The sequence below is a fragment of the Nicotiana attenuata genome, unplaced genomic scaffold (assembly GCF_001879085.1).
Source record: "Nicotiana attenuata strain UT unplaced genomic scaffold, NIATTr2, whole genome shotgun sequence".
NCBI lineage: Eukaryota > Viridiplantae > Streptophyta > Magnoliopsida > Solanales > Solanaceae > Nicotiana > Nicotiana attenuata.
In genome coordinates this window covers 57,877-77,843 of record NW_017674600.1, presented here as the reverse complement: position 1 = coordinate 77,843, position 19,967 = coordinate 57,877, and positions in this window count along the sequence as shown.

The window sequence follows — 19,967 nt, the reverse complement described above, 5'->3', positions numbered from 1 at the left end:
AATAGGCACACCATGTAACCGAACTATCTCCTGAATATAAATCTAGGCCAACCTCTCTGAAGTGTACATAGTCACAACCGGAATGAAGTGTGCCGACTTGGTCAACCTGTTGACAATGACCCAAACTGCATCAACTTTCCGCAAGGTCCGCGGCAACCCAACTACGAAGTCCGTAGTAATGTGCTCCCATTTCCACTCTGGTATAGTCACCTGTTGGAGTAGGCAACCTGGCCTCTGGTGCTCATACTTAACCTGCTAGCAATTTAGGTATCTAGATACATACTCAACTATATCTTTCTTCATTTGCCCGCCACCAATAATGCTGTCTCAGGTCACGATAGATCTTCCTAGCACCTCGAAGAATGGAATAGCGAGAACAGTGTGCCTCCTTTAGAATTCTCTCCCTCGAGCCATCAACATTAGGAACACATAGACGACCCTGGAGTCGCAGAATACCATCCTTGCCGATAGTAACCTCCTTGGCACCACCCTGTAGTACCGTCTCTCAGAAAACCATCAAGTGCGGATCATCAAACTCTCAAGCCTTGATCTGCCCCAATAGTAAAGACTAGGCAACAACACATGCAAGAACTCAGCTGGGTTCTGAAATATCCAACCTTATAAGTCTGTTAGCCAAAGACTGAATGTCCAAAGCTAGTGGCCTCTCCTCTGCTGAAATGAATGCCAAGCTACCCATACTCTCCGCCTTTCTGCTCAAGGCATCCGCAACTACATTCGCCTTGCCCGGATGATAAAGAATGATGATATCATAATCTTTCAGTAACTCAAGCCATCTGGCCTACTTCAAATTGAGATCCCTTTGCTTGAACAAATGTTGCAAGCTGCGATGATCATTGTAAACCTCACAGGACACCCGATAAAAATAATGCCTCCAGATCTTGAGGGCATGAACAATCACGGCTAACTCAAAATCGTGTATAGCATAATTTTTCTCATGGGGCAACAGTTAACGTGAAACATATGCAATAACCAGCCCCTCCTACATCAATACACAACCCAAACCAATGCGTGAAGCATCACAATACACAGTATGCATCCCCGAACCAAAAGGCTACACTAGAACTTGTGTTGTAGTCAAAGTTGTCTTGAGCTTCTGGAAACTCGCCTTACAATCATCGGACCAACGGAATGGAGCACCCTTCTGAGTCAGTCTAGTCAAATGTGCTGCAATAGATGAGAAGCCCTCCACAAACCGGAGATAATAACCTACTAACCCAAGAAGCTCATGTTCTCAGTTGACGTAGTAGGACAAGGCCAACTCTGAACTGCCTCAATCTTCATCGGATCCATCTTAATACCCTCGCCTGATACAACATGTTCCAAGAATGCCATCGAATCTAGCCAAAACTCACACTTGGAGAACTTGGCATATAGCTTCTGTTCCCGCAAGGTCTGAAGCACCACTTTCAAATGCTGCTCGTGCTCCTCCATGTTACGCGAGTAGATCAAAATGTCATCAATGAAGACAATGATGAACGAATCAATACAAGGCATGAACACCCTGTTCATCAAATCCATAAACGTTGCTGGGGCGTTTGTCAAGCCGAAAGACATCACTAGAATCTCATAATGGCCATATCTAGTTCGGAAGGCAGTCTTCGAAACATCTGAATCCCTAATCTTCAACTGATGGTACACCGATCTCAAGTCGATCTTAGAGAACACCCTAGCACCTTGCAACTGGTCAAACAAATCATCAATACGTAGCTACGGGTACTTGTTCTGAATGGTAACTTTGTTCAACTGGCAGTAATCGATGCAGATCCGCATAGTCCCATCTTTCTCCTTCACAAATAACACTGGTGCACCCCAAGGCGATACACTCGACCTGATGAACCCCTTTGCTAGCAACTCCTCAAGTTGTTCCTTCAACTCCTTTAAATCTTTCGGAGCCATACGGTACGGTGAGATAGATATAGGATGGGTACCTGGAGCCAAGTCAACACGAAAATCGATATCACGATCTGGTTGTATGCCTTGAAGATTAGAAAGGAACACATCTGAAAACTCCCAGACTACTGGTGTTGAATCAATTGTTGGAGCCTCTGCGGTAGTATCCCGAACATAAGCTAGATAAGACAAATAACCCTTCTTGACCATATGTCGAGCCTTCAGAAAAGAGATAACCCGACTAGATGCACTGATAGAAGAACCCTTACACTCCAATCTAGGCAACTCTGGCATCACTAAGGTAATAGTCTTGGCATGGCAATCAAGGATGCGTGATAGGGAGACAACCAGTCCATGCCCAGGATAACCTCAAAGTCGGTCATATCGAGCAACAGAAGATTCGCTCTAGTGTCAAAACCATAGAACGTAATCACACAGGACTGATAGATCCGATCCACTACAACAGAGTCGCCCACAGGAGTGCCCAAAGACTCACGAGAAACATCAAAGAAATGAGCAAACAGAGATGACACATATGAATAGGTAGACCCAAGATCAAATAATATTGAAGCATCTCTATCACAGACAGAAATAATACCTGTGATCATGGTATCTAAGGCCACTACAACTGGTCTGGCCAAAAAAACATAGAACCTAGCTTGGGAACCGACTCGCTGGCCCCCACTTGACTAGATTGTAGCTGGCTGGCCTCCTCTTGCCTGGCCTCCACCTCTAGGGTGGCCCCTACCCGCCTGCCCTCCGCCTCTGGGCAGCCGGACAGCCGGTGCTGTAATCATAGGTTGCTGACGTTGCTGCACTGCCTTTCCTCAAAGCCTGGGGTAGAACCTTCGCACATGACTGACATTTCCGCACTCGAAATAACCTCTCGGTATAGTGATATGCTGGCCTGAAGTCTGACCCTGATGGCCTGAGGACCCACTGGAAGCACCCTGGATGGCTGGTGGGCAGTAAGAACTCTCTAGCATGGCACTGAAATAGGGTGGCACTAGAGCACCCCGAGGAGGCGGCGGTGCTGGATGTGTGGGCCTGCTAGGCTGACCTCTCCCAAGCTGACCTCTGCCCCCCAGCCGGGGCACCTCTAAACTCTCCAGAAGCACGGACTCGCTTGTCCCGCTGAATATGCTCTCTACCTCTCTGACAGTAACCCTCAATACTCCGAGCTATCTCCACTACTAGCTGATAAGAAGTCCCCATCTCAACCTCCCGGGCCATAGTGGCCTGAATACCTGAGTGCAACCCGCAACAAATCTCCGCACTCGCTCCGCCTCAATAGGAAGTATCATAAGTGCCTGGCGAGACAACTCAGAGAATCTCGCCTCATAATTTGTCACTAACATTTGACCCTGCTAGTCTGCTCAAATTGAAACCGCAACCCTGTCAAAGAAAAGGCGTGTAAACTGGTCCCAAGTCATGGGAGGAGAACCTGTAGGTCTGCCAAGAGATAAGACTTCCACCATCTACAGGCCCTGCCCCCCAGCTGAAAGGTAGTGAAATCCACCCCGTGGGACTCTAATATACTCATGTTGTGTAGTTTGTCCCTACACTGATCAATAAAGTCCTGGGGGTCCTCATGTCGCTCACCTTCGAAGACACGAGGGTGTAGTCTAGTCTAGTCTATCTATCCAATAGCTTCTACGGCTTGCACGACCACAGCTGGTCTAAGCTCAGGTACGGCTGTTGCAACTGGCTGGGCACCGCCCACGAGTAGTGCACCCGGGGTTTGGTATATGGCAGCTGCATGTCTCGGAGCCTGAGCAGTAGGGGTCTGTGCTCCCCATCCCACCTGAGATGTGGCTGGGTCTGCTGGAAATAAAGTAGCCAGGGTCATAGAATCCATGAACTGTAGCATATGGCCCATAACCTCCTGAAAGCCCGGTGCTAACATCAAATCTACCGGGGGTGGCTCTGCTGCAGGCACCTCGCCCTGCTTCTCTACTGGATCCGCTGGTAGTATGGCTGGGGCAACTCTGGGACATCCTCATCCCCTAACTCGGGCCGGTGCCCTCCCCCGGCCTTTGCCTCGACCTCTAGCAATAAGGGGAGTAGCCTCCCGGGTTTGCAACGTCCGCCCTGCGTGTTCTCACCACCTGTGAGAGAATAATAGAAAGAAATATAGTACACCATCAATCGCACAATAGGAGATGAATAAAAAGTAGTTTCCTAACACCCTATAGCCTCTCAAAGATAAGTACAGACGCCTCCGCACCGATCCGCAATACTCTATTAGGCCTGCCCATAACATGTGAGACCTACATGAGCCTAGTGCTCTGATACCATGTTGTCACAACCCAATTTGTCCTATAGGTCATCATGGCGCGTAACGTTACCGCTAGGCAGGCCAATAGTGGACTAACTCTGTGATCTTTTCTTTTAGAAACATTGAAATAGTGGTTTATAGTTTGTACATAAATCGCAAGTAAGAATTAAACAAAATGAGAGAATAAACCTTTAAAGCTAGTGAGATAAATGAAAATAACCCAAAACCATTAAGGGTCTACTAGCATAAATCACCAAGATCTGGTGTCACAAGTGTATGGGCTACTGGTAAAATATACAAAAAAAATACTACTCTACTGTGTGAAATGAAATAGACAGAAAAATAAGCAAAAAGGAAGACTCCGGATGCTACAGAACGGGCTCGGAGGGCAGCTCACTGTGTAGTCTCGTAGTAGTGATCAAGTGTGCGCGCCGAACTGATATCCAGATGCACCTGCACATTAAGTGCCGAAGTGTAGCGTGAGTGCACAAGCAACATGTACCCAGTAATTATCCAGTCTAACCTCGAAGAAGTAATAATGAGGGATCAACTTTGACACTTACTATGGGCTAATAATAACATGTCAGAATTATAGCTAAGCATGGATTACGTAAATATAGCTGAAAACTCAATAACAGGAAATAATAAACAATCCTCTCGCTAATAGTAAATCCCAAGTTTATTTCCATCATTTAGAAATTTATATCTCAATCCAATGAAGCAATATCAATTACAAATAGTTCCAAATATTTATTATACGCAATTTTGCCGAAGTCGTACGGCCCGATCCAACATAAAATATTTAAAATGTACACTGCCAAGAATCAAACGACACGAACCATAGATGCATCTATCTGCTACCGAGGTGTTCGGCCCGCTTCACAAAAGAAAATACTTTAAAGAAACACAAATTCTCGATAACAGTTAAGTGACCCATTCACAACTTCAAGTAAGTGAAATTTAACTTTTTACAATTCTTTTATCGACTTTTGAAATGACTTAAGCAATTAAGTTAACAAGTAGGGTGCAAACATTGTAAGTATAGTATGATATAGGTCCTAGACCACCCGGACAATAGCATAATTATTAGCTACGCACAGACTCTCGTCACCTAGTGCGTACGTAGCCCCCAGAAATAGGAGCACATATTAATCAATTCACCTATGTGGTTAATTCCCTCTTACAAGGTTAGAAAAGAGAGTTACCTCGTCTCAAAGCCTACTTTCCGGTCCAAGATTGTGCTCAAACCCTCAATTCAATGTCGAACCACTCGAAACTAGTCAAATGTTATATAAAATAATCAATACATGTTCAAAATTTGATATTCTAACTATTAAAGTGATGACCCAACCCCAAATGTAGGATTCCTAAAATTCACTCTCGGGCCCACGTGCTCGGATTCTGAAAGTTTTCGAAGGAAGTTGTTACCCATAACCTCATGACTAAAATATGTGATTTTCACTAAATTCCATAACAAATTTCGTGGTTAAATCTCATTTTTATCAAAACCCTAGGTTTTCACCTAAACCCATGATTTTCACTAATTTACATGTTATAATCTACCCATAAAATATGTATTTAACTCACATTTGGTTGAAATTACTTACCTCAATTAGTTGATGAAAATCCCTCTCTATACAGCTCCAAAATAGCCCCCCCCCCCCCAAGAAGTGTAAGAAATGAGCAAAAATGCCTAAGTCTCATATTAAATAAAGTGGTCTACCTTCTGCGGTTTTCGCACCTGCGGTTCAACTTCCGCACCCGCGGTTCCGCTTCTGCGGACCAAATCACGCAGGTGCGGCCAAGACCAGGCTGGCTGATCTCTCTTCTGCACTTAGGCGGTCGCGCCTGCAGACCCGTACCGGCGGAAAAAGGGTGCGCACCTGCGAAGCTCCCCGCTCCTGCGATGGCTGCCTTCGCACCTATAATTATGCAGGTGCGGCCCTTCTTCCGCTTCTGCGATGGCTAGGCAGCCCATGTTGGGTCACTTCTGCGGTCAAGGGCTCGCTTTCTGCGAACTTGCACCTGCGCTGCCCAAGCGCAGGTGCGATTGCACCAGAAGCTGGGAGCTTCAGCTGTTTCTCCCGAATTCTAGCTTGGTCCGAGCCTCGTCCGATTAACACATGGGGCCCCCGAGGCCCTGCCCGAACATACCAACAAGTTTAGAATCATAAAACAGACTCGCTCAAACTCTCGGAACGCACAAAACAACATCAAAACTAAGAATCACACCCCAAACCAATGGAATCAAAAATATGAACTTCAACTTCTTCAATTTACTCTCAATACGCCGAAACGTACTTAAACTACTCGGAATGACACCAAATTTTGTGTGAAAGTCTTAAATCACCATACGAAATTATTTTCAATCTTAGAATCCCATTTGGACCTCAATAACACCTAAGCCTACTCCAATACAAATTTAAAGAACTTGAAAACCTTCAAAGAGCAGACTTTTACTATTAGGCGTCGAAACTCTCCCGGGTCATCCAAAACCTGATCCGAACATATGCTCAATTCCGAAATCATCATACGTACCTATTGGAACCGTCAAATCCCGATTCTGAGATCGTTTACTCAAAATGTTGACCGAAGTCAAACTTAGCCTTTAAAGGCCAAGCCATGGAACCAAGCGTTCCGATTTCAACCCGGACTCTTTCAAATCCGAAAAAACCATCCCTGCAAGTCATAAAACAGTAAAAGCACATACGAGGAGTCTTATTTAGGGGAATGTGATTCTAAAAAGCAAAACGATCGTTTGGGTCGTTACAGTGAATACCTCTATTAGCTTGAGAGTCGAAATGAGACCGTCCTTAGTGAATCATGTGCCTTGTATGAAGTGAGATTTTTGTGTAGTCCCTGTCATTGTACTTGTGTCTAGAACTTGCCCGGTATGTGAGTCGAAGCGAAATTTATGGTGAGCTCGATTTGAAAAATGATTTTAGGTTGTCTTTGTTTTTTTGAGCTTAATGCTTATCACAAATAAAAGCTCTCCCTAGTTAACCATTTTGAGCCTATAGACTTTTATTTGTCACCCACATTACAAGCCTATATCACTTTTTGTTCTTAATTGAAATTGTTTTGATCCTTTTACCTCTTAAAGAATTTTAATTATGAAATGAGTGCTAAAAGAAGTAAGGAGAGATTTGGGTAGCTCTTGAGTGGAACCAATGAAAGGAAGAAAGGTGCACTTGTTTTGTAAAAGAATACACAACTAGCGGAAAGTGTAAAGAGAGAAAAGAAAAAAAGAAAAAGAAAAGATGAAAAAAAGAAGATTAATAACTCGATATTGTGTTCTTGCTAGTGGGGTATGAATTAGAGTAGTGCTTAAAGAAAAAGGGATAGTCTTTGGGTGATATTGTTTATGAAATTGAAGTTAGGACTGAAGAATATGCGCTTAATGTTAATTTTGAGATGTGTTAAAGTGCTAAGGAGAGTGAACCACTATTCTTAAATATATCCTACCCATCCCTTAGCCCACATTACAACCATGAAAAAGTCCTAATTGATTTTAGATCGAGCAAGCCTACATTAGTAGAGATTTATATTGAGGACAAGCCTATGGTATCAATTGCATGCGTGTGACTTCTTTGTGAGAGTGAGCGATTTCTTTGATAGATGTGAGTCCTTAGATTATATTTGATCATGAGATTCGAATGTGTGGATTCAACTTACTCTCTTGTTCTTGTTGTGAGGGCACATGATTTTACGAGGGATAGGTAATGTTATTAGACTTCTCTGTGATGTTGTGTGTTCAAGCCATGAGTGCATTATGATATTGAGTTGGCTTTTGAGGCTTAGGATTGTTATAAGCATGTCATCTTTGTTGTGAATATTTTTTAGAATGGCATAAGTTAAGGGAAGTATAAATGATTGCATATGCTACAGTTTAATTGTTGCTATCAACCATGGTCATTGGTGTAGTGTGCTTCAAATGTATAAAATATAAAGTGCTCAAGAATAGTGTGAATTATTGGTTGCTCGAGGACGAGCAAGAGCTTAAGTGTGGGGTGGTGATGTTTGGCTAAAATTCCATGTTGTTGCATGTAACTTGCCTTGCATTTTGCCTCTATCTTGTTAACTTTAATGTGAATATTAATGACTCGAGCTTAATAATGGTATTTATATGTGTAGGAGTCAACTAGAAGTGATTTGGAAAGTTTGCGTGCAAGTTGAAGTAAAAACGAAAGAATTTAGAGGAAGTATGTCACGACCTGGATTTCCCACCGTCGGGACCGTCATGGTGCCTAACCTTTCAGTTGCTAGGCAAGCCAACAATTAGAGATTTATACTCTAACTCTTAAACAATTCAGTAAATAACAACAACTAAACCATAACAAATTTAAAGGAGTGCAAAATTTTATAATAACCCAAGAAATTGTACATAACTACCAAGAGTCTGGTGTCACAATTCACGAACTTCTAAGAGTCACTACAAATACTGGTTGAAAGAAAGTACAACCGTTTTCGAATTAAAAGAAACAGTAAACTGAAATAACTGGAAGGGGACTCCAGGGTCTGTGAACGCCGGCAGATCTACCTTGGGTCTCCTGTAGGATTGAAGTTAGCAGCTCAACTCGGGTCAACACAGTCTAGTACCGAAATCTGCAGAGAAAGTGCAGAGTGCATCATCAGTACAACCGTCCCCATGTACTGGTAAGTGTCGAGTCTAACCTCGGCGAAGTAGTGACGAGGCTAGGGAAAGACACTCCCAAACAAACCTGTGCAGTTTATCAATACATATACCATAATAACAGCAATTAAAGAAATAAGGCAAGAAGTATTGGGAAGGGGGCATGCTGAGGGGATTACAAGACAAAGAATTACGACGGAACTGAGAACATGGACAATCAATATACCTTAAAAAGATAGAAACGGATAAACACAGTAACAGAAAGTGCACGACATCACCTTTCGTGCTTTTACTCTCAACCTCACCAGATAAGATAATAGAAACGTGCACGTCATCACCATTCGTGCTTTTACACTCAGCCTCACCAGATGAAACAATAGAAACGTGCACGACATCACCCTTCGTGCTTTAACACTCAACGTTACCATAATAAATAATAGAAAGGTGCACAGCATCACCCTGCGTGCTTTAACACTCTCCCTCACCAAAACAATGACAACGGGGAGATAGGAATATCAAGAACAAATCTTACTTCAACACTTATTTCCAGAATACCAACCTCAACTTTGAGCCAATACTCAATCAATACCAAATTCAGTAAAACAGGATAAGAAATTGCTCAACACATCGAATAGCTAGTCTATACATGAACAATATGATCAAAGAATACAATATTTACAAGAATAAGACTCACTCACATGCTATGACTCGACAACAACGCATAGGTACTCGTCACCTCACCTATACGTTGTACTCAACATCCAAACACGTAGCAAATAGGCAAATAATACCTAATCCCTCAAGTCAAGGTTAACCACGACACTTACCTCGCCCCAATGGCCAAACTCAAAGTTCAATCACCGCTGTTCCTTTCACACAAGCCTTCGAACCAATAGAATCTAGCAAATTACCAACCAAACAATTCAATTTAAGCCTTAAGAACTACCCACGATTATAAGGAATTCAATTTAGGCCCTTTTTAAAAAAGTCAACCAAAGTTAACACCCAGGCCCGCTTGGTCCAAACCCGATATTCGGAACAAAACACGATTACCCATTCACCCCCGGGCCCGGATATATAATTGGTTTTGGAATCCGACCTCAATTTGAGGTCTAAATCCCCAAATTTCGAAATCCCTAGTTTCTACCCAAGAATCCCCAATTCCACCGTGAAAATCTTAGATTCTAGGTTGAAATCTTGTAAAATGAAGTGAAAGATTGAAAGAAATGAGTTAAGAATCACTTACCTATGATTTGGGGAAGAAATGGTCTTTGGAAATCGCCTCTAGTGCATTAGGTTTTGAAAATTTGAAGAATGAATGAAAAATCCCGTCTAAGTCCCTTTTACACAGCTGTAGATTTCGCATTTGCGACCCGAGCTTCGCAAATGCGAAGGGACCATCGCAAATGCGAGGTCCTTCACATCTTTGCTGCCTTCGCAATTCCGAAGATAAGTTCGCAATTGCAAACTTGAATCTCCACAGATGCGATAAAAAGATCGCATTTGCGATCACTGCCCTTCCCAGTTTTACTTCACAAATGCGAAGAATTCCTCGCAATTGCGAGGACTCTGGCCCAGCTACTCTTTGCGAAACCTGCAGAGTTCGCAATTGCGATGCCTGATCTCACAAATGCGAGATCAGAGGCCTGCAACAAAAACCAACAATGTTCAAATTCTTATTTTCACTCCGTAGCCTATCCCAAACTTACCCGAGCCCTCGGGGCTCCAAACCAAACATGCACACAAGTCTTAAAACAATATATGAACTTGCTCGTGCGATCAAATCGCCAAAATAACACCTAGAACTACTTAGCACGAAATCAAATGAAATTCTCAAGAACACTTTGAAATTTCTATTCTCTCAACCGGACGTCCGAATCACGTCAAATCAACTCCATTTCTCTCCAAATTTCACAAAGATGACTTAAATATTATATTGAACCTGTACCGGGCTCCGGAACCAAGATACGGACCCGATACCAACAAGATCAAACATTAACAATTTCTTAAAAACCATTAAATTTTCAAACTTACAATTTTTATCAAAAATTGATAACTCAGGCTAGGGACCTCCGAATCCGATTCTGGGCATACGCCTAGGTCCTATATTTTGATACGAACCCACCGGGACTGTCAGAACATGAGTCCGGGTCTGTTTACTAAAAATGTTGACTGAAACCTAAATCAATTTTTAAAGGCAAAAATTATTATTTTCAACAACTTTCAACATAAAAGCTTTTCGGAAACACGCCCGGATTGCGGACGCAAATCGACGAGGGATAAAATGAGGTTTTAATGGCCTCGGAACACAAAATATGGTTTTAAATCAGAAGTTGTCCTATCGGGTCATCACATTCTCCACCTCTAAAATAATCGTTCGTCCTCGAACGGACATAGAAAAGTACCTGAGCTGGGAAAATGGTAGGGATATCTAATCCGCATATCGGACTCGGAATCCTAGGTGGCTGCCTCAACATGCTGACCTCTCCACTGCGCTCGAACTGATGGATAATTCTTTAATCTCAACTAACGAACCTGCCTGACCAAGAATGGCTACCGACTCCTCCTCGTAGGTCAAATCCTTGTCCAGCTGGATAGTTTCTGAAGTCTAACACGTGAGATGGATCGCCATCATACTCCCGAAACATGGACACATGGAATACTGGATGTACCACTGAAGGATCTCAAAGGGCCTGATGTACCTAGGGCTCAACTTGCCCTTCTTTCCAAACATAATTACACCCTTCATGGGTGACACACCGGAGCAACACTCGCTCTCCGACCATGAATCCAACATCACGGACCTTACGCTCGGGATAACTCTTCTGTCTGGACTGAGCTGTGCGAAGTCTGTCCTGAATGATCTTATCCTTATCCAAGGCATCCTGTACCAACTCTGTACCCAATAACCGAGCCTCCCCCAGCTAAAACCATCCAACAGGCGACCGACACCATCTACCATACAATACCTCATAGGGGGCCATCTGAATGCTCGACTGGTAGCTGTTGTTGTAGGCAAACTCCGCTAACGGCAAGAACTGATCCCAGGAACCTCTGAAGTTAACAACACAGGCGCGGAGCATATCCTCTAAGATCTGAATAGTACGCTCGGATTGTCCGTCCGTCTGAGGATGAAATGTTGTGCGTAGCTCAACTCGAATGCCCAACTCGTGCTGCACTGCCCTCCAGAAATGCGAGGTGAACTGCGCACCTCGATCCGAAATGATAGACACGGGCACACCATGAAGGCGGACGATCTCACGGATGTAAATCTCTGCCAACCGCTCTGAAGAATAGGAAACTGCCACATGAATGAAATGCGCTGACTTTGTCAGTCTATCCACAATAACCCAGACTGCATCGAACTTCCTCTGAGTCTGTGGGAGTCCAACAACGAAATCCATAGTGATACGCTCCCACTTCCACTCAGGAATCTCTATCTTCTGAAGCAAACCACCAGGTCTCTGATGCTCGTACTTTACTTGCTGACAATTTAGACACCGAGCTACATATGCAACTATATCCTTCTTCATCCTCCTCCACCAGTAATGCTGCCGCAAATCCTGATACATCTTGTCGGCGCTCGGATGAATAGAATACCGGGAACTGTGGGCCTCCTCTAGAATCAACTCACGAAGTCCATCCACACTAGGCACATAAACACGACCCTGCATCCTCAAAACTCCATCATCTCCAACCGTAACGTGCTTGGCATCCCCATGCCGCACTGTGTCCCTAAGGGCAAGCAAATGAGGTTCATTATATTGCCGCTCCCTGATGCGCTCAAACAATGAAGACCGAGCGACCGTACAAGCTATAACACGACTGGGCTAAGAAAAATCCAACCTCACGAACTGATTGGCCAAAGCCTGAACATCTAATGCAAGTGGTCTCTCACCGTCTGGAATGAAACGAGGCTACCCATACTAGCTGACTTCCTACTCAAAGCATCGGCCACCACATTGGGCTTCCTGGGATGATACAAGATGGTGATATCATAGTCTTTCCATAGCTCCAACCATCTTATCTGCTTCAAATTGAGCTCTTTCTGCTTGAACAAGTACTGCAAACTCTGATGATCCGTGAATACCTCACACGGCACACCGTAAAGATAGTGCCTCCAAATCTTCAGCGCGTGAACAATGGCTGCGAGCTCTAGATCATGAACGGGGTAATTCTTCTCGTGAACCTTCAACTGTCGCAAAGCATAAGCAATAACCTTCCCATCCTGCATCAATACCGCACCAAGTCCAACTCGGGATGAATCACAATATATCGTATAAGATCTTGAACCTGTAGGTAACATCAATGCCGACACTATAGTCAAAGCTTTCTTGAGCTTCTGGAAGCTCACCTCACACTAGTCCGACCATCTGAACCTGGAACCCTTCTGGGTCAATCTGGTCAACGGGGCTGCTATAGATGAGAACCCCTCCACAAACCAACGGTAATAACCCGCCAATCCCAAGAAACTCCGAATCTCTATAGCTGATGTCAGTCTAGGCCAGTTCTTGACTACCTCAATCTTCTTAGGATCCACCTGAATACCCTTTGCTGATATAACGTGCCCAAGAAGGCGACAGAGTCCAACCAAAACTCACATTTCTAAAACTTAGCATACAACTGGCTGTCTCTCAGAGTCTGGAGAATGACCCGTAGATGTTGCTCATGCTCATCTCAACTGCAGGAGTAGATCAAGATATCATCAACAAAAACAATCACAAAGGAATCCAGATAGGGATTGAACACCCGGTTCATCAAATCCATGAATGCTGCTGGGGCATTTGTCATGCCAAATGACATCACCAGGAACTCATAATGCCTATATCGAGTCCGAAAAGCTTTCTTAGGAACATCGGATTCCCTAATCCTCAATTGATGGTAGCCAGACCTCAAATCTATCTTCGAAAATACCTTGGCACCCTAAAGCTGATCAAATAAGTCATCAATCCTCTCGAAAATCGATACTTGTTCTTGATAGTGACTTTGTTCAACTGCTGATAATCTATGTACATCCTCATCGACCCATCCTTCTTCTTTACGAACAACACGGGCGCACCCCAGGGCGAGACACTAGGTCTAATGAAGCCCTTATCCAGCAAATCCTGCAACTGTTCTTTCAACTCTTTCAACTCTGGCGAGGCCATAGGGTATAGCGGAATAGAAATGGGTTGAGTGATCGGAACCAAATCAATACAGAAGTCAATATCCCTATCGGGTGGCATCCCCGACAGGTCTGCATGAAATACCTCTGGAAACTCTCGAACAACTGGCATGGAATCCTTGGAAGGAACCTCTGTGCTAGAATCACGAACATAAGCCAGATAAGCTAGACACCCTTTCTCGACCATACGTCGAGCCTTCTTATAAGAGACAACCCTGCTGGTAGAATGACCAGGAGTCCCTGTCCACACTAATTGATGCAACCCTGGCAAGGTTAATGTCATTGTCTTGGTGTGACAATCCAATATAGCATGATAAGGTGACAACCAATCCATCCCCAAAATGACATCAAAATCAACCATATCGAAAAGTGGGAGATCTACACAAGCCTCAAGACCCCCCAATAATAATTACACACAAATGATACACGATCTACACAATAGCATCCCCCACAGGTGTGGACACATACACGGGAGCACTCAAAGAATCACGAGGCACAACCAAATATGAAGCAAAATAGGATGACACATACGATTAAGTAGAACCTGGATCAAATAATACTGAGGCATCTGTACTGCAAACTAAGACCGTACCTGTGATAACCGCGTCAGATGACTCAGCCTCAGGCCTGGCTGGAAAAGGATAACATCGGAGCTAGGCCCCACCACTCAGAACTACATCTCGAGGACGGGCCCTCTCTAGCTGGCCTCCACCTCTAGCGGCCTGACCTCCACCTCTAATGCCTCGACCTCCACCTCTAGCTATTTGACCCCTGCCTCTAGCTGGCTGAGTGGGCAGTGAAACACCCGGTGCCGGGACCATGGAACGAGAACCCTGATGCTGAGAATTGCTCGATGCTCGAGGGCAAAACTTAGCAATGTGCCTCGGATCGCCACAAGTATAATAAGATCTCGGCTGCTGTGGCTGATCACCCTGAAACTTATCCTGGTGGCCTGAGTAATCACCTTGAAAACTCTAGAGCGAAGGTGCACTAATAGGAGCTGGTGGTGCACGGCCACCTGAAGCACTGTGAGAAGCCTGAAGTGCTGAATGAAACGGAAAAGTACCCCGGACTCTAGATAAGGCCCCACTGAATCCACCGGAGTGACGAGGCCTCTTGTTAGACCCCTGACCACTCCCCTGAGCTAAAACCATCTTAGCTCGCCTGACAACATTAGCTGCATCCCGAAAAGAAATCTCACTCCCAGTGTCCTTAGCCATCTGCTATCTGATAGGCTGAGCAAGTCCCTCAATAAACCTCCTCTCTCTCTCTCTCTCTCTCTCTCTCTCTCTCTCTCTCTCTCTCTCTCTCTCTCTCTCTCTATAGGAAGCATAAGAAGAGCATGACAGGCCAAATCAACAAATTGAGTCTCGTACTGAGTGACGGTCATACTGCCCTGCTAGAGACGCTCGAACTGCCTGCGATAGTCTTCTCTCTAAGTGATAGGAAGATACTTATCAAGAAATAGCTTAGAGAACTGGTCCCAGGTAAGAGCCGGCGACCCAGTTGGCTTGGCCAACATATAATCCCTCCACCATTTCTTGGCGGAACCCGACAGATGAAATGCAGCATAGTCGACCCCATTGGTTCCACTATCCCCATGTTCCGTAACACCTCATGACAACTGTCCAGATAGTCTTGGGGATCCTCTGAAGATGTACTGCCAAAGTGAACTAGGAAAAGCTTGGTAAACCTATCTAATCTCCACAAAGCCTCAGAAGACATAGCTGATCCGTAACCGGTCTGTGCTGCAACACCCGGCAGAACTGCCCCAACTGGCTGAGCTGTTGGGGTCTGAAACTGGGGAGCCATTTTCTCTGGAGTGTGAGTAGCAGGAGTCTGTGCTCCTCCTCCAGGAGTCAATGTGTCTCGTGAGTCAATTTATCATACCTTGGTGGTTTATAACAAGTAGTAACAACCTTAGATGAGTTTAACATTGATAAAGTACGAGAGAAATATTGGGCATACAAATAAACAAGTTTAAGATCGTAGTGATGCGTTTTAAAGTTGTGCAGGCCTAGGCCAACAATGGACAATCACTACTATAAATTCGGTAATTACTGACCAAAAAAATCGACCAACTTTGGTCGGTTATGGCCAATTACCGACCAAAACGCGGTCAAATACGCTTGGTCGTTATTTTGATGGTTGTTTTAATATACCGACCAACGTTGGTCAGTATACTAAAACGACCATCTGAAGAATTTTAATGACTTACCGACCAACTTTTGTCGGAAACATATTTTATTAATTTAATTTTACCGACCAAAGTTGGTCGATGTATTTAATTTATATTTTTTTTATTAATTATTAAATTTAAAAAGATACTGACCAACGTTGGTCGGTAAAAGAGAATATATATATATTTTTTAAAGATTAAAATTTAACAATACCGACCAAAGTTGAATTCTGGGAATTTCTTGTTCATTAACCGACCAACTTTGTTCGATAATTGTCAATTATTTTTTTTAATGAATACCGACCAACTTTGGTCGGTAATTTGCAGTATATTTTTTTTATTTATTAAAAACCGACCAACTTTGGTCGATTTTCTGGATTTAATTTTGGTAGAAAATGCTTGTTTTGGTAGCTACACCACCTGCCAGCATATACCAATACAACAACAACAGCAGAACAACAACAACAACAACAACGACGACAACAACGACAACAACAACGACGACGACGACAACAACAACAACAACAATAAATTAAAGTTCGATTGAACATAACAATCAAAAACCAAGTTAAAAATAATTACAACAAGTTCAAAACTGGTTCTATTTGTCTAGTGCAAATTATATAAAAGTCAAGGGGTGTTTTGTACAGCATCATTATTACCATCTGATGAACTTTCATCTACAAGACGGTATAGAGAAGGGTCATGTGGAGGACGGGAAGAACGACCACGGGGAGTACGGGAGGAACGATCACGAGCAGGACGGGAGGAACGATCACGTGGAGGTCGAACCTCTGGCGATGACTCACGAGACCGGGGCAACGGAAAAGCTCCAGTAGATAGGAGAGTTCTGATATGAGCTTGCATGCCAAGGAATTGAGCATCTCTAACCCTTTCTCTTTCCTTGGCCGCTTCTAGCTCGGATGTGAGCTTTGTCACATTCTCCCGCATAGCGGAGAGACTCTCCCCATTAAGTTGCTCGCCTTGCGAGGAAGTCCCTATTCCTTGCATTCCACACTAATAGTGATGGAACTTTTTTGTAGGAAGCCCGTATACCTTCCCCCATTTTGGACCGCCAACAGACTCCAACCATATTCTTTCTGCATCCTCGTCCGAAGGTTGAGTTGGCTCGCCCGATTCACCAGCTGGATGACTCCGAATGAGTTCCTCCACGTTACTTTTGTAGCGACCCTATACGAAAATTTAAATTGAATTAGTATTTCAAAATTTATATAAAAGTAAATTATAATACTTAAAGAAAAGTGAAAGCTTACATATGCAGTTGAGGCCCGATCCTCGACCAACCTTTCTTGATCCGTCTCTTTCTTCTTCTTTACAATATGCGTCTCCTTGAATAGCTCATCATGGCTCATTGGACGCCCCAACTTCTTTTCCTGAAAACAAATTAATTTAGGCCGCATTTGTTTTTTTAAGATTAAGACGTCTGAATCTGAATACACATCTGAATATCAAGATGTGTATTAAGATTAAGGCATCTGAATCTGAATATACATTTGAATATATTAAGATGTGTATTAAGATCTGAATAGAAATAATTAAGGCTGTTTGATTTTTAACATCTGAATGTATAAAATTTATCTTTATTTGAAAATTAATAAACATATAATTCAAATGAAATACTAACTAATCTAATATTTTATCAATAAAATATATAGTTTTCTAAAATATGATAGTTGTTGATGGTGATGGCTAACGGGTGAATGTCGACTAGAGGCGGTGGTTGCTGGTAGTTTTGGTTGATGATGGTGGTTCATGCTAGTAGCTAGTAGTGATTGGTAGTGGTGGCGATTATGATTGAGGATGGTGGTGGTGGGTTGTGATAGTTAATAATGGCGGGTGGTGGTAATAGTTGTGACTGAGGAAGGTGGTGGGTGGGTGGTGGTAGGTTATAAGATGGGCAGTAACGGATGTGGTTATTGATGGTGATGGGGTGGTCAGTTATGGTAGTTGAGGTGGATGAGTGTTGATTATGGGTGAGAATGATGGTGGCCGGAGTGGTGGGGATAGTGGGTGGTGATGGTTGATAATGGTGGCGGCTATGATTGAGGATGATGGTAGCGTGGTGGTGGTGGTGGTGGTGGTGGTTGAGTATGGTAGTAGTGGTGGCATGGTGGTAGTTGATAATGGTAGGCGGTGGCGGCAGTTAATAATGAATATGTGATAGCTTCTTAATAAAATTAAGTCGTTGTTATAGATCTGAATCATATAGTCCTATTCAGACCCATTAAGTGGTTGTGAAGTAAAAAAACAAACTTAATGATTAAGATCTGAATAATAAAGATTCAGACTTTAAAAACAAACACACTTAATGTCTGAGATCTGAATGATTAAGATTCAGACCTCCATTAAGTGCAAACAAATGAGGCCTTAGTTAATAAACATAATAGATATACTTTGAAAAGTAAAATATTTTAAGCAATTACGTACCAATCTTCTTTTTATTGTCCCTAGGCTGATCGCACCTCCAGTGTGCAAGGAGCCTCCCTTCTCGGATGCGCAAGCTTTCTTTCCTTTTTTGCTCTTCTCTATGAAGTCTGCGGTAAGCCATTTCCTTTGCAAATCATCCCATAAATTCTGAAGTAACCAGCCAGGCCTCTTGTTCTTCTTTCTAGCATCGGAGAAAGCATCCGCCAATCTCTTGCGAGCTTTATGATGAAAATTTGCAGCCACTTCCCCGCTATAGCGGTCTTCCCATGCACATTTGCTCTGTATTTCAAAAGTTGAATATTATATGGAAACATCATAAATATAAAGTATTAAACTGCTTAAAAGAATATTTATACCTTAAATTGATTGAAAAGTTCCTCCTTTAGCGAGAATGGGAAATCAGTCCAAGTCGCATAAGGGCCATCATAAAGTTTTCTGATAGCATTGGTGATTATCCTCGTAGTCTTATTACTCGGATTAAACTTGCAATTTAACAATAGAAACACATTAATATCTTAGTAAAAACGTTACAAAACAATAAACGCAAAAATAACAAATAACTCTTACCCATCACCCTCAAGGACTATAATGGTTCATAATGCACTTCCTCATCATCATTGTCTGAAGCATGTGTATGAGAGGCATGTATGGACGGTGTAGGGGGGGTCAGAGCTACTGCCTCGCAGGCGAAGGCCTGAAATAGATGGAGTCACTAATGAAGATGGTTGCGATCCGTGTGACTACGACATAGCTGGATGCGACCCAAATGGCTGTGATACTGATGGCTGTGACCCCAGTGGCTGTGAACCGAGTGGATGTGACATGGATGGATACAATCCATGTGGCTGTGATATATAGGGATGTCATACAGATGGTTGCGATGTAGATGGTTACGATCCACGTGGCCGTGTGTGACGACCCGGCCGGTCGTCTCATAAGTTACCACTCCGTTTTCCCCATTTCTACTTCTTATTGCTTTAATTATCGGTTTTAGATGTGATAGGGTTGGTTGGCTTGGGTTCGGAAAGGTTTTGAGAAGGTTTGAGACACTTCGTCTCTTTTAAGAAAGCTTAAGTTGGAAATGTCGACCGGATGTTGACTTATGTGTTAGAGGGCTCGGATGTGTGTTCCGATCGTTCGGATAGCTTTGGGAGATGATTTGGGACTTAGGAGCGTGATCGAAATGTGTTTTTGAGGTCCGGAGTAGATTTAGGCTTGAATTGGCGAAATTGAGTTTTTGGCGTTTTCCAGTTGATAGGTGAGATTCTGATATAGGGGTCGGAATGGAATTCCGGAAGTTGAAATAGCTTCGTTATGTCATTTGGGATGTGTGTGCAAAATTTCAGGTCATTCG